The 16,782-nt window shown below is 37.0% G+C and overlaps 2 protein-coding genes and 1 long non-coding RNA gene across 6 annotated transcripts in view; 2 read left to right on the top strand and 1 right to left on the bottom strand.

Moving 5' to 3' along the window:
• Positions 1-16,782, top strand: part of EXOC4 (exocyst complex component 4) — an 816,109-nt gene that overhangs the window by 258,909 nt on the left and 540,418 nt on the right. The gene's annotated exons all lie outside the window — the stretch shown is intronic.
• CHCHD3 (coiled-coil-helix-coiled-coil-helix domain containing 3) overlaps positions 1-16,782 on the bottom strand; it is a 1,241,194-nt gene that overhangs the window by 731,293 nt on the left and 493,119 nt on the right. The gene's annotated exons all lie outside the window — the stretch shown is intronic.
• On the top strand, positions 1,195-10,862 carry LOC126949718 (uncharacterized). Its single transcript, XR_007723899.1, has 2 exons — positions 1,195-2,007; positions 6,352-10,862. It is a non-coding gene; the product is annotated as an uncharacterized LOC126949718 (long non-coding RNA).

Here is a 16,782-nt window from a genome sequence, read left to right as displayed (position 1 = left end):
TGATTTTGTGGTTGTGTTCAGCTTAATTGCCATTAGCTACTGCTTAAGTCTCCTGCTTACTCACTGTGCAGGCAGTGTCCATCAGCAGCATTTAGTACAGGATGAATGAACAGTTCCTTTTTGTTATGTTCAATGGAATATGTAAATACTTTCAAATGGCCTTCTTCAACTAGATTTTTTTTTTTTTTAAATGAGAGATATGCTGGAAAAATACTTTGAAAAATATTCATACCCTGTTTAGTGGTTGGCTTGTTAGTTGTATTATATTTGGTAATTGGATGACAGGATACGTTTTAGAATACCTAAATAAATTAGGGAGGATATATTTCTTTAATATGATTGTTTTAGGTTGTAGATGGCACTCATGGTAATGTTCTGGTAATCTAAATGTACTCATGTCTGTAATTAAAGTTTGGATAATCATTAGTGATATTAAACCCCCTCAAAAAATTACATTCTTCCCTGTGGCTAGGAAGCATTTTCTGAGTTAATCTACTCTAGCAGTTTTAAAACACTATGTTCCCTAGAACAGTTAGAGGTCTGGAAAGGTATAAGAAATTAGGCGATCAGAATTCTCAATTTCCTCTTGAAAGCTTCATCCAGGGATGCTTAATTTTTTTGGTTTTGTATGTTGGGATTTCACACAGACATATTTTCTAAAGTTGGCTATTTCAAAAAATGTTGCAATACAGGCTTTTATGAACATTTGTGATACTCCTTTAATGTAGGTATCTAGAAGATGAATCATTGGATAAAAAAGATAGTCTTATCTAACATTTGATAGACTAACAAATTACTTTCCAGTGTTTCCTAGTTTATACTTCTTTCAGAATCTATGGAAACATCATTTCTTTTCATCCTTGACATCACTGAATATTATCAAATTGTTTAAATTTAAATTTTAGGTCTTAAAAATTTGAAATTTTACCAACTTGATTAGAGTGTGTACCTGATTACTAACCAGGTTTAGCATATTTTTTGCATTTATTTGACATTTGTAGTTTTTCACTTAATTATTATCGAGTCTAAAAATAATCCCTAACACCTCTTTCCTATTTTTATTGGAGTTTTTTTTTTTATTACTGATTTTTAGATACTCTATATATTCTAGATACAAATGTATTACAAATACTTTTCCTCCTAGTCAGACATTTAGATAAGATTTAATTTGGGGACAAAGATGATTTTTCTAAAAATAATTTCAAACCTATTATAGTAGTAGTATTTTTGATAGTATGATGTCTTTCAGATGGATGTTTTTAAAAGACCATAAAGTAAGTAGATATTACAGTTTTCCTTGGGGAATCACTTCTAGTGTCTCACAGTCCTTATTGTTTCTCAACTTAAAAAAATATATATATATATATAAATCTGTTAATTAACATTAGTCGATATACCTATCTAGCTTATTTAGTAGTCTAAAAAAATTTCCTATTAACATGAAGTTTCAAGATTTCACTAAGTTTTTAAATTAAATCTCAAATATCTTGTTACTAAGTAGCAACATGACTGCATTTCTTCTTAAAATCAGTCTGTTTTATAAACTGTCAGCATCATAGTATCCTTCTGGATCAATTGTGAGTGGGCAGCATCTGTACTTTTCAGAAGGGAAGAATAGATATTTAACAGTTTACTGAAGGTAGTACCGTTGCGGAATCCGAAATTAGAATCTCAGTCTGTTGAGATGTGCTCTCAAGGTAAAATACATGTGCCATGCAAATAGGGCATAGCTTTCTTGTCTAGCAATGGTTGGCCCAGTATGTGACCCAACATATATTTCCTTGTAGAAAGCATGAGAATCACTCCTATGTTGATGACCATAGCCGAACATGACTGAAAGAATTTTAGCATGACCAGTTGACTTTTTTCCCTGTCACCACTGGCTAGTTCTGAAGTGTAAAGTGTTAAGTTATAAACTGCAGCATTATAATTCCTCTTCTGGTAACATGAAAAATCAGTACTGTAATCCCAGCACTTTGGGAGACCGAGGCAGGTGGATCACCTGAGGTCAGGAGTTCAAAACCAGCCGTGCCAGCATGGTGAAACCCTGTCTCTACCAAAAATACAAAATTAGCTGGGCATAGCGGTGCATGCCTGTAATCCCAGGTACTCGGGAGGCTGAGGCAGGAGAATCACTTGAACCTGGGAGGCAGAGGTTGTTGTGAACTGAGATCGCGCCACTGCACTCTCTCAGCCTTGGGCAACAAGAGCAAAAAAGAAAAGAAAAGAAAAGAAAAATCAGTAACAAATACACAGATTGTTTTTTTTTTAATCCATGGCTATGAAGGTACCCAACTGAATAATACATCATGATATTTCTTATATCATTGTCCTTGAGAACTTATGTCTTTTCAGTGAAAGAAATGAAATACGAAGTATTTCGTAAGACGGTGTTCTCTAACTTTGGGGTGCATCAAATACCTGGAAGTCTTGTGAACACAGCTTGCAGGGCCCCATTACTTGAGTTTCTGACACAGTAGGTCTGAGATGGGGTCTGAAAATTTGCATTTCTTTTTTTTTTTTTTTTTTTTTTTTGAGGCGGAGTCTCGCTCTGTCGCCCAGGCTGGCGTGCAGTGGCGCGATCTCGGCTCACTGCAAGCTCCGCCTCCCGGGTTCCCGCCATTCTCCTGCCTCAGCCTCCCGAGTAGCTGGGACTACAGGCGCCGCCACCACGCCCGGCTAATTTTTTTTGTATTTTTAGTGGAGACGGGGTTTCATTGTGTTAGCCAGGATGGTCTCGATCTCCTGACCTCGTGATTCGCCCGTCTCGGCCTCCCAAAGGAAAATTTGCATTTCTAACAAGTCCTTTTAAGATGCTGATGGAGGGAACACACTTTGAGAAGCACTACTCTAAACCTGGTAATAAAAATGATGAAAGGTGGTGCTAATCAGGATAGCTTTATTGCCCATGACCAACTACTTTTGTTTCCTCTTTGACATTGTAGCACTTAGGAATTATCTTATTTCCCCTGGAGAAGATCAAACCTAATAGAATTATGCGTGCACTGTAAGAGATCATCAACCTTACACCTTTTCCCTTGGGCCTAGAGCAATTTGAAAAGAGACATTTCCATCAAATGACATAAAACCTGTAGCTACAGTCACAAATTAACAATTATCAGGGTGTTTGTACCAGTCTCCTGCATTTGGGTTTTATGCGTGAATTATAAAACTAGAGATGGGAAAGCAGGAAGAGGATGAAGGAGTAGCATCCAAACTGTTACTCCAATAGAGATTTTGTACTAATTGTGAATTGAAAATGACTAGTCAGTTTAGATGCTTATAAGGCATACCACACTATTGAAAAATAATAAAATGCTGTAGAGAGATATTATCATTGTGCTACATGTTTGTTGTACGTTACTGTTGAGTTTTTATTCCAGACTTTCTTTGGATTATTTTTGGTCCCGAGCAATTTTAGAAGGCACATAGTAGAAACTGCTGGTTGCTTAGTATCCAATTACTCACCCCTTTCTCCTCCTTTTTTTACCCCTTCTGATTGTATTTAAGGTGGCAGTGTTGCCAGTGATACATTTCTCAGTGTCTTTTGCAGTTGGGTGCAACCATTGAAATACAAGCAGAGGTAGTTGGATAGGACTTCGGAGAAAATTCCTTAAAGAAGGCTCAGCTGGAAGGTACTCTTTTATAACCCTTCCTCTTCCTCTCTCCCTGGCATTTGGATGTTTTAGTGGCCATCTCGGACTCTGAGGCCACTTTGAAATTGGAAGCCAAGCACTAGTAGAGCAGGAAGGAGCCTTGATGCCACATGATCACAGACCAATATTTCCAGCCCTGGACTGTGTGCTGTCAGATTGGAGAGAGAAATACATGTCTGTCTTGTTTAACCAGTTTATTTGGATGTTCTGTTACTTGTAAGCAAACCTTGCTGTTTGTATTGAAGATGGCATTGTCTGTCTTTGTTAATGAAGGGTATCTCTTTAAAACCTATGAGATGTTTTTACAGATGACTTTGTAAGTTCATTGTAAATTATTCCACATGTGTCACTGGGTCCCCGTCATCTTACATCTTTTCTTTCTTCTTCTTTTCACCTAGTGAAATGGTGTATCTTTTGCAGTCAGATACACCTGTTTTATTTTTAACAAGTTTATGGAGGCGTAATTACAGAACATAAAATTCGCCCCTTTTAAATGTACAATTCAGTAATTTTTAGTGAATTTACTGGTTTACAAACATTACCACAATTCAGTTTTAGAGCATGTCAACCCATTTATGTTATCCCTTGTGCCTGTTTACAGTAAATCCCCACCTCAGCCTCAGAAGATCACCAATCTAATTTCTGTCTCTGTATATTTACCTTTTGGGACATTTCATATAAATAGAATCGTGATGTGGTCTTTTGTATGACCTTGTTTTAGTGAGCATAATGTTTGGAGGTTTATTTATAATTTAGCACATATCCGTAGTTCATTCCTTTTTATTATTGAATAGTATTTTATTGAATGAGTATACTGTATTTTGTTTATCCATTAATCAGTTGATGGACATTGGGTTGCATCTACTTTTTGACTGTTGTGAGTATGCTGCTCTGAACATTGCTCTTCAAGTCCTTAACACATGTGACTTTGAATCTTAGCTCTGCTTAATAGGCTAGTGACCTTTGGCAAATTGCCTAACTACTCTTTGTCTCTAAAACATGTGATTTTCTTATCTCTAAAAGGTGATAATACAGACTTCCTCATGCAGTTGTTGTGAGGATTAAATGAAATACCTTACGAGATCATTTGTTTAGCAATCTAAACACTGAAAGCATACGAGCAATAGAATTGTTTCAAAAGCATGTATTAAAACAACCCACACCATTGTAGTGATTTTCAGTAACGCACTGTGGGTGGTGATAGTGGGACCCACAGGACTTCAAATGACTACTTCGTATTGTCTTGATAGTTTATTCACTCATTAAGGACAGAGTGGTACACATCACACCAGAAGCTGTAGTGACTGTATTGTGATAGTCCTGGTAATGCACAAGTTGTGACTTTTTCATTGCTCATGTGGTTTGGCAAGTAAGAACCATCTTAAAGTTCAGAATTGTAGTGTCCGGTACATAATTTTAATATGCTCTTATAACTTATTTATAAAAGAAAGGAAAGCCGAAAGAGTATATCGACGAGATCTGCATCATTTTTCTTTCTCTTTTCTTTACTGGTAGGCAAAATACCTGAATTTTGGAAATATTAATCCAGAACATCTAGGCTCCAGACATCCTGGCTACATAATTTTCTATTATACCCTCTTAGGTGTGTGCTTGAGGTCTGTGAATTAAACAATAAAAAAGACAAATTAACAAGATTAACAAAATAAAAAGCATACCAGTTTTATTTTAAATTTTACATGTGTGGAATCAGAAAGGAACTGAAATGTCAAAGAAGTAGTTAGATTGGGGGGCTTATATACAATTTTAACAAAGGGTACTAAATTGTTGAGAATTGACTAGGCAAAGATGGTTTGGGTTTCTGGGGGCAAAAAAAAATTGTGGGAAGATAAAATATATGGGGGAGACTCATGGTAGATAAGGTTTATTTTGTGAGGGTTGATTATGCAAACTCATCTCAGTGCTCTCTCTGTCTCTGGTGATAAGGATTGTTCTTCATTTCCTGGCACGGGGGTCGGAGTGGGCCTTCGCAAGGGAGAATTAATGCCTGCTTTTAGGCAGATGGGGGAGGGCGGAGAGCTATTCCTGTTTCTGCTTTTTCTCAGTTGCCTTCAGTTCAGAATCATCTTTATGCCAAAGTGGCATATTTCGGGGTGACATATTTTGGTTCCCTTAAGTATAATCATTGTAGAGCAAACGCAGGCACAGTACCTGTGATGTAAATATTAGTGAATGAATTTAGTCCTGCGCGAAATCCTCCCTCCCCTCCCTTCTCATTCCTTCCCACCGCTTCATGCTTAACCACAGTGCAGCATTCTTTCTTTTTGGGGTGACATATTCTGGTTCCCTTGAGTATAATCATTGTAAAGCAAATGCAGAAACAGTACCTGTGATGTAAATATTTAGTGAATGGTAGTCCTGTGTGAAATCCTCACCTCCCCGCCCTTCCCATTCCTTCCCACCACTTCACACTTAGCCAGAGCACAGCATTCTTACTTTTCTCCACCTGCTCAGGTTGGAGGATTCAGATATCAATGAGACAAAATGGATCCTACTCTGCTGGAGATTACAGTCTAGCAGGGGAAACATATATTAAGCAAATATCACACAGATAGTTGTTAAGTTGTGATAACTGCTGTGAAAGGAAGGTATACAGTGCTTTGAAAATGCGCTGGCGCTGTGGCTCACACCTGCAATCCCAGCACTTTGGGAGGCCGAGTCAGGTGGATCACCTGAGGGCAGGTGTTCAAGACCAGCCTGGTCAACATGGGGAAACCCTGTCTCTGTTAAAAATACAAAAATTAGCCAGGCATGGTGGCACGTGCATATAATCCCAGCTACTCGGGAATTGAGGTAGTAGAATTGCTAGAACCCAGGAGGAGGAGGTTGCAGTGAGCCGAGGTTGCGCCACTGCACTCCAGCCTGGGCGATAGAGCGAGACTCCGTCTCAAAAAAAAAAAAAAAAAAGAAAAAGAAAAAAGAAAATGCATAGTACAGGATCTAGCCTAGTCTACAGAGTCAGAAATCTTCTCTGGGGAAGATCTCTGAAGGATCCTAGCATCAGGGAGATGGAGCAGAGGCAAGAAAGGGAATGCCAAACATAGGGAAGATAGTTGTGAAGGCTCCCAGTGAGGAAGAAGATCAATGTGCACAAGACATTCAAAGAAGTTAGTGTAGTGAGGGAGAGCTTAGCTCAAAAACAAACAAACAAACAAACTGGACAGTTAACTGAGTTTAGGTCATGCTGCGCTGTGGTTAAGCGTGGTCTTAGTCATCTGATTTTTGGCAAGTTACTCTTTCTAAGCCTCAATCTATTACATTAAGGTTGATCATTCTCATCCTCAGGGAGGCAGTTAAAATGGAAAATAAAGTATATGAAACTGGCCAGGTGTGGTAGCTCACGCTTGTAATCCCAGCACCTTGGGAGGTCGAGTCAGGCAGATCCCTTGAGTCCAGAAGTTCGAGACTAGTCTGGCCAATGTGGTGAAACCCCGTCTCTACTGAAAATACAAAACTAGCTGGGCGTGGTGGCGTGCACCTATAGTTTCAGCTACTTGGGAGGCTGAGGCAGGAGAATCACTTGAACCCGGGAGGCGGTGGCTGCAGTGAGCCGAGATTGCGCCACTGCACTCCAGCCTGGGCAATAGAGCAAGACTCCATCTCAAAAAAATGTATAAATAAATAAAGTATATGAAACTTTTAACTGTATGTCTGGTATTTTTATTTATTTTATTTTTAAATTTTTATTTATTTACCTATTTTTGAGACTTACTGGGTTATGAGACTGGCTAATTTTTGTATTTTTGGTAGAGACAGTGTTTTACCACATTGCCCAGGCTGGTCTCAAACTCCTGAACTCAAGCGATCCATTGCATTGGCTTCCGAAAGTGCTGGGATTACAGGCACAAGCCACCACACCCAGCTTGATATTATTTTTATCATCAAAAGTTTTACCTGTTTTCTAGGAAAAGCATTCTAAGATATTTTACATACTTTTCTGTCTTTTTGAACATAATATTTTAAACATGATACACCTTTTTATTGATAACTTCAGGTTGTCATTATCAGCTCCAAACAGCATACTATACTAAAGTTTCAGTTTGATTGTCCTTGATGTAAGTGATCCAGCATCCTATCTTTTTGTGTTCTTGGGTCTGATTTGTATTTAATTTGTTATTTCTTTGTTTCAGGCATTTTCTTCCTGCTCATAGCTTACTGTCTTCTAGTAGTCTTTGTTTCCTTCTTTCTTTTGGAGTTAGAAATCGGACATAAGAATGTGTTGCTCTGTGTAAAGTAAAAGTAAATAGACCTGAGGTGAGTAATAAGGTTTGTGAAATTTTAACATCTGTCTTGTCCCTTGAGAGGCCATTTTTGTTTACTTTCAGTTCTTGGTTATTATGAAGATTCATGAAATTGCTGGATATGTGAGCTGTATCTGCTCTTCAATTTGCTGGACAGTAATTGGACAGAGGAGAAAACTGGCTGTTCCATTGGGTAGTGTTTTCCTAGCACATTGTGGCTGGCTGGCTCAGGGCGCCATATCATGCTTATTAATTTATGTATGTAGCGTGATACTTAACATTTATTGTTTGTTATATGCAGACATTGTTCTAGGTGCTTTACATGTATTAATGGTATTGATAAAATTTTGTTTCTATTGTGTAATCAATTTGATTAATTTAGTTCTAATATCCATCTTGTTGGAACATCTTTTTTTTTTCTTTTGAGATGGGAGTCTCCCTCTTTTGCCCAGGCTGGAGTGCAGTGACATGATCTCGGCTCACTGCAAACTCCACCTCCTGGGTTCAAGGGATTCTCCTCCCTCGGCCTCCTGAGTAGCTGGGACTACAGGCGTGTGCCACTGTGCCTGGCTAATTTTGTATTTTTAGTAAAGACGGAGTTTCACCGTGTTAGCCAGGATGGTCTTGATCTCCTGACCTCATGACCTGCCTTTCTTGGCCTTCCTAAGTGCTGGGATTACAGGCGTGAGCCACTGCATATGGCCTGGAACATCTTTATACTTAAAACAAGTAACTTCCCTTTTATCCATGTAATTTCTGATAAATCCACTCCTGGAATGAATGTTCTAGAAAATTTGGCAAAGAGGTGCCTTTGAGCAGCATCAGATAACCCCTTCAGTATCTAAATGATTGATGAGAGACTCCTTAATCTAGATTTAGAGACTTTCCATACAGGCAGCAAGATGCACCAAAGTTCTTGAAAGGAGACTAATGAAAATATAAACATTTGTACAGAAGAATAGGTTAATATTTTTTGAGTCGATTACATGGCACGGAAAGCCCAAGAAAAATCTGGACCCTGTAGGAGAATGTGAATTATTTTTGATCCAGTACTTTATGCTCATTACTATGATAAATGATATCATTTCATATAAGGGCATTTGAATCTGATGCATTAGACTAAGGAGAGTCAATGTTTTTGTCGCTACCACCACTTGAGTCTTTATTATTAATGAGAAGCTCAGATTGATAAAGTAATATTAAACTATAGTTCTTAATAATGTCTAACAAATTTTTAGAGCATTTTTTTGTATACATCTCTACAAGATAGTTTATTTTGTTTACTAGCTGCTCAACTTTTTTATATGTGTGGAATATGGATTTACTTGATTATTTTTAGACTATTATACTGAGAGAGGGATAAAGAACTGGACCAACATTGTTTGTGCAATTAGTTAATGCTGATGCACGGTGCAGTATATTGCAAGAACTTCAGGACATACTTTTTTAGGTGGGTTTGTAAAACCTTTATAGCTTCCAACCATGGAGGTTACTCCAATCAGTAGCCCAAGTGTGTATACACACACACACACACAAACACACACACACATAATTATATATTACACATATATAATTATATGTGTAATTATATATAAATATATGCACATATATACATATATATATATAGAGAGAGAGAGAGAGATTGAGAGAGACTGTTTCATTCTGTTACCCAGGCTGGACAACATTGTAGAATGTCACTACAAGGTCATAGCTTACTGCAGGGTGGAATTCCTGGGCTCAAGTGATCCTCCCACCTGAGCCTTCCCAGTAGCTGGTTCTATAGGCAGGTTCCAACATGTCTGGCTAATTTTCAAATTTTTTGTAGTGGTGAGCTCTTGCTACATTGTCTAGGCTGGTCTCAAACTCCTGGCCTCAAACGATTCTCCTGCCTTGGCCTCCCAAAGTGCCCGGATTCCAGGGGTGAGCCAGAGTTCCTGACTAGCACTTTTTTAAAAAATCAAATCAAGTTTTTACAGAAGTAAAAACAGATGCTTCACTATAGCCAGTTTCTAAAGAATTCACCAACAACGTCTCTTCTTACAGTTTATAGTCATTATCAAAATTGTGTACAAATGTATTGAAGAGCTTTATTGTCTGTAATTGTGGTTTCATCAATCTGAATAGAAAATTTGTCATCTAGTTGCTCTTCAATGTTAAATGACTTATTAGCTATATGCTGCGAATTGAACCATTGCTCAGTGGCAGTGCTTTAAGATACTGGAAGAATATCGATGCATCACTATTGAAATTACAGTCTCTAAGGTGGGTAATATGACAGTCTTAGCAACTATATCACCACTACAAGGTTTGGGGGACTTTTGTTTTATTATTTTGCTTTTACATTTTAAAAAGCAGCTGTATGGAAATACTTACCATACTATTCACATACCATACTATTCGCCCATTTCATATGTATAATTTAGTGGTTTTTAGGATGTTCACAAAGTATATAACCACACCACAGTCAATTTAAGGACATTTACGTCATCCTTAAGAGAATTTCTGTACCTGTTAACAGTCACTGTCTCTTCTTTCTTTTCTCCTCTAATCCTAGGCAGACAAAAATTATTGTATCTCTAAAAAATTGTCTTTTCTGGACATTTCATGTAATGGAATCTTAAAAGATGTGGTCTTTTGTGACTGGCTTCTTTCACTTAGGTTTTCAAGTTCATGCATGTGTGGCATTGGTCTCTACTTTATTGCTGAATACTATTCTGTTGTATGGACATTTTATATATCTCTTCATGAACTGTTGATGGACATTTGTATTTTTTCCAATTTTGGGGTACTATGAATAACATTCATGTGCAGGATTTTATATGCACATGTTTTCATCCTGCTTGGGTAAACACCTAGAAGTGGAAAGTCTGGATCATATGGTCATTCGGGGTTTATTCTTTGGGGAAACTGACAAGCTAGCTGCTCTTTTTTTTTTTTTTTTTTTTTTTTTTTTTACAGAATTTATACCATTCATTTACAGTAGAAAACATTCAATTAAAATATTTTTGCTTTAGGCCATCATCTTCAAGGTGAGTTGTTTATTCTTCCCTCTTTGATGTGTGAATGTGTCCATTTGTGATGTAGATTAGTCATTACATCACAAATAGTACATGTAAATACACCATTTATGCACATCCACCTAAATCTATTCTTTCTAAAATGTATATATCTATTTAAGTATCCTTCTGATGCACCAAGGGACATAAGTATGCCATAACCATAATGATATTGATACTAATTTGGACAATGAGAGTAAATGGGTCCTTCACCGAGCAAAAGGAATTCTATACATTTATTTAAAAGACCATTATTTGATTTGTAAAAATAATATCAAGACAGTTGGAAGACATGTTTGAAACTGCATGGGAGGCAGTGTGATTAATAGAAAGTATAGGGTTGGGAAGGAGGATTAGTTATGGCAGTTCCACAATGAGTCTGGAGAGAGGGTTTAAAGGCAGTATGCAGGGAATAACAGAAAAATCAAGAAAAAGGTAGTGCCTGCTATTATCAATTGTCTGTTGAAATGGGAAAATGAAACCTACAAATCTATTAATCATTCGAAGATATTAACAAAGATAATATATAAGTTTTGTTCTCTTGAGTTCCTTACCCTGCTCCATGTGTGTTAGCTCATTTTCATGCTGCTGATAGAGACATACCGGAGACTGGGCAATTTACAAAACAAAGAGATTTAGTGGACTCATAGTTCCACCTGGCTGGGGAGGCCTCACAATCATGGCCGAAGGTGGAAGGGACATCTCACATGGCCACAGATGAGAGAAGAGAGCTTGTGCAGGGAAACTGCCCTTTATGAAACCATCAGATCTTGCGAGACTTATTCACTATCATAAGAATAGCACGGGGAAGACCTGTCTCCATGATTCAATTACTTCCCACTGGATTCCTCCCACAACATGTGGTAATTGTGGGAGCTACAAGTCAAGGTGAGTTTTCAGATGAAGTTCCCAGTGTAAAGCAGATTGCCAGATCAATGGAAATGAATACACGTCTCAGTTTCTATAGGAACCTACTGTATATGATCATTCAGTGTGGAAAGGATGTAGTCAGTAAATGGTGCTACAGAAATTTGGAAAAATCTCACAGATAATGTGTGGTTTAATTCACCTCACATTATCTGACAAAATTAATTACAGATAGATAAGTAGTAAAATATAACAAATGACACAAAAAGTTAGAAGGTAAAAGTAGATATTTAATGTTTGGATATACAAATACTTCTTGCGTAATAATAATGAAAGAACTTTAAGAGGAAATAATAACTTAATATTGCCACATAAAAATGTAAAACTTTTTATAATCCAAACATATAAAATTAAAAGCCAAAAAATTTAATTGAATAATGTTGCCAAAAATATGACAGAAAGGCTAAAGTTCTTACCAGATAAAATCCTCTTTTGGGTGAAAACCTGAGCATGTATCTTATTCCTGTTCTTGCCACATTATTGTATAATTACTGTTTTTGTATCAGTCTCACTTGGGGTGGGATATGTATGTGTGTGTACCTTTCACATCTTGGTATTTTCAGGGACAAACACAAAGTCTAGTCCAGAAGGCATTTTGTAAATGTCTGAGTATGAACAAATTAGATTCTGGGGCTATTATTTTACTGAGGTCTGAAATGCTGACAAATGCATTTGTCAATCGATGAAGCAGATTTGAGAAGGGGGTAGAAAAATGTTCAGTTAAGTTACTGTGCAAATGCAGCATACGTTAACTTTCTTGGTGCAAAATATTTTAAAAGATGAAATATACGTTTCAGTAAAATATTTGGTGGCTATTGAAGTCACATTACAAAATGCAACTAGCACACATTGTTTATGTGAATCAATTACAGGGAGATCTTTATGGTGCCGTTTTTAATTTTCCCTCCTTCCAGTTGCTGAAGCTCTACCTTAATTCCGCCTGTCTTAATTTTCCCACCCCCATTCTCTTTACCTCTTTTTTTCTCTATTCTCCCTTTCTTTCTTTTCCTTTCTCTATTGCCTTCCCCACAACAGCTCAGTGAAAGAGTGAAGTTTTTGAGTTTCATTTATGCCTTTGCCTGTTTTGCCATAAAAATCAACCAAGGATGCTTTCATGTAGTACCAGTATGATGAGGGAAATAAGCTTTCACTGCAGAATGATTACTGTTGGTGATGATGTATAAAATAAAGGGAAGGATGTTATGTGGACTGTTGACCCTTCAGGGCTTATAAGTCCACATTATGTGGTCTGGATGGTAAACTGAGTGAGTTTAATATTAGCTACTGGAAATGACAGTGTTTATAAATTTTCAAAATGACATTTGTATCAGTCAGGCTTTAGCTTTTATTGTATTGAATACACTTACTATATTTTAATATTTTTCTAGAGCTGCTTTATGCTGTGGGAAACGCTAGTTGGCAATTGAAAACCCTAGACATTAGATGATTTTTATTTTACGTTATCTTTTGTATTAGTTGTAATTATAATTTTCTGTTTGTAAGTCACTTCCCAAAAGCACAGGAGAAAAAAATCAGATTTTTCTTCCATGATTTTCTCACTGAGGATAATTTGTCTTATCTACTTAAAAATACCTTCTTTTAAACAATAAAAGTGGCTCTAAGGCTGTTACTTTATAAAATCAGAAAGTATTTATTTGTTAACACTTATTTATTTCTGTAGCCTTTGAAATTTGTATTCTCCCCCGATGTATTTTAGCAAAATAGGAGAAATGAAGGATAACCTAGTTATTCTTAATATTGTTTTAATACCCTTCAAACTGGATATTAAAACAATCACAACCTCGTGTCTTTATAATCATCAGGTATGCTTGGATCTCTCTATAAGAGATATTCTTGAAATAGTACTTTATAAGCCAGATACACTCAAAGTGCTAAGGAACAGCTCACTGTTGAAAGATATAGTAAGAATTGAAAGGCATATATACTCTTTATTTTCAGATGAGATCATACGTATTCCAAACACCTGTGACCATACTTTGGAAAAACATGGCAGTAAACTATGACTTCAGTGTTACATGGATGTCCCCAAACTAATTTATAGGAAACTGGTAACCATTAATGTACTTAAATCCTTACTGAATTTAAAATATAGAATCTGATTTAACAGAACTAGCTGGTTATCTTCCATTTATTCTATGAGATTCTGAGCTTTAAACTTTTCTTTCTGGTCTGATCTTTTATTCTAAAATATCCTAAAAGTGGGCAGTCTCAAGCAATATGAAGCAGCGGGCACCTCATACCCATTAGCTAGAATTTTAACTGAGGGCAAATAATGGTTATCATTATACTATAGCTTTCAATGTATTTCTTACTGGCATCAGGCAACAGCAAACACTAGGTGGTGTGTTAAATGCCAGTGGTCAACTTGACTTGGTTCGGAAATGAAGTATTGCCCATGCCCTTCAAATGGGCTCGTACATGGTAAGAGTTAAAAACAAACCAGTTGGTCATGGTTTTTATATGGTCATATCAGAGATTCTTGGGAATGTAGGCTTCCATTTCATTCAAGTCACTCACAGAATGAAAGCATTTTAAATCTTGTGTATGCAAAAATCTTTCAAAGGGATATTTCTGAGACAGATTTTGTGCATTTAAAATGCTCTTCAACTGGAGGGAAAAAAAACCCTCTCTTCGAACAAAGGATTTTCTGTTTTCCATACTACTCTGTGCCGTATGCCATCCCGGTTTTTTAAAAATCTGCACACACAATTATGATTCAGTTGAAAACAAAGATAGTACCACTATAATTGTGCCCAATGAGCCCAAAATATTAAACTTTTATTTTCAAGTTTGGCTTTCATCACTCCCTCCCCCAATGCGCTATATATGATAATATATTATTTGTTATTCAGAAGAGGAAGAGTTCCATACAAAATGAATGACTTCAATTGCCTTATAAATAAAACATGGATAAATGTCTTGGTAAAATAAATTAAAGGAGCATTTGTATTTGATCACTCCATCATATTACTGTCTTTGTCTACAAGCGGAAGAAGCTGTTGTGTATTTCCTGAAATTCATTATGTGCAAAGTCTATAATGGAGAAAAATCACTACTAAGTTATGGCTGAAACTCAAACAAACAACACGTATTATGCATCTCAGAGAGACTCAAACACATTAAAGGCACATTATCTTTTCTGAGAAAAGATAATGAAGGTCCACACCTGTAGTTTAGGGGTTTGTTTGTATGTTTGTTTTGGAAGAGGTTTAACTAGCTTTATGACTGGTATTCAACTCCACTTTCACTTCTTACAATTTACTAAAATGTTTGAAGAGGACAAATATTGATGAAATACTTTTGCTGATTTTGATTTATAAACAGGAGTCATGAAATAAATAACTCACATCCAGTTTAAAAAAAAAAACTGAACCCACACCATTATTATTATATTGTTAAAGTTACAAACATATATATAAAATAGAACTGAAATGGGGCTGGGTGTGGTGGCTCACACCTGTAAACCCAGCACTTTGGGAGACCGAGGCAGGCGGATCACAAGGTCAGCAGATCGGTACCATCCTGGCTAACATGGTGAAACCACGTCTCTACTAAAAATACAAAAAAATTAGCCAGGCATGGTGGCACTCGCCTGTAGTCCCAGCTACTTGGGAGGCTGAGGCAGGAGAATCGCTTGAACCCAGGAGGCAGAGGTTGCTGTGAGCCAAGATTGTGCCACTGCACTCCAGCCTGCTGACAGAGCGAGACCCTGTCTCAAAAAAACAAAACAAAACAAAACAAAAACAAAAAGTAGATATAGATGATAATATTAAAGGGGGCAAAATTACAAAGGGACAATAACCTTAATACCACCCCTGTTAACTGGATTTTTCTTACATCAAACTGTAGTTCTTTTAAAATAATGTGTATTTAGCCGGGCCCAGTGGTTCATGCCTGTAATCCCAGCACTTTGGGAGGCTGAGGTGGGTGGACCACCTGAGGTCAGGAGTTCGAGACCAGCCTGGCCAACATGGTGAAACCCTGTCTCTACTGAAAATACAAAAATTAGCCGAGCATGGTGTTGGGGGCCTGTAATCCCAGCTGCTTGGGAGGCTGAGGTAGGAGAATCGTGTGAACCTGGGAGGCGGAGGTTGCAGTGAGCTGAGATCACGCCACTGCACTCTAGCCTGGGCTACAGGAACGAAATTCCATCTCCAAAAAATAAAATAAAATAAATAAATATATGTATTTTAGTCATCCAGTTGATGGGCCTTCTATGTTGGTTAACTAAAGACTAGAGCATACGGTTAGAAACTTTCATCTGATTTATCTGAACATGGGATCTTCCTATGGTAAGTCTACTGTTACTACACTCTGAGCAATAGATAAAGGAATAATAATTTAAAAATTTTGATTAAAAACTAGTTAGAATAAATTTCAAGTTGTGTAGAAGAGAAAAATTGTGTTTAGTTAAAACAGTAGGTTTCAGTTCATTTTGCGATGCATGGAAAATTTGAATTACATTCAAAAAATGGCTGTAGTTGAAAGAGTTCTGCTCAGTAGGCCACTATATGAAGCCCTACAAAACAGTCATCAGCATTCCCAAATAAAATACAACATTGATCTTCAAGAATCATTCTTGTTTTTAGCCAAAACTGTGTGTGAGGGTATGATATAGTAGGGAGATATTTACTGTTCATGCTCACTTCCTTTTTGTACTTGGTCAGACATCTTTGAATGTATCAGTCATTCTCGAACTTTGTTTGCATCAGAATCACCTGGAGGGCTTGTTAAAACACAGACTGCTGTGTACCATCCCCAGATTTCTGATTCATTAGGTCAAGAGTGGGACCCAATGATGTGCATTTCTAATTACCACACTTTGATAACCACTATATTGTCCATTTAATTTTTCCTAGCTGT

This window comes from Macaca thibetana, chromosome 3 (genome assembly GCF_024542745.1).
Source record: "Macaca thibetana thibetana isolate TM-01 chromosome 3, ASM2454274v1, whole genome shotgun sequence".
Classification (NCBI taxonomy): Eukaryota; Metazoa; Chordata; class Mammalia; order Primates; family Cercopithecidae; genus Macaca; species Macaca thibetana.
The sequence above is the reverse complement of the archived record's forward strand: the minus strand, read 5'-3'. Positions and strand labels throughout refer to the sequence as shown.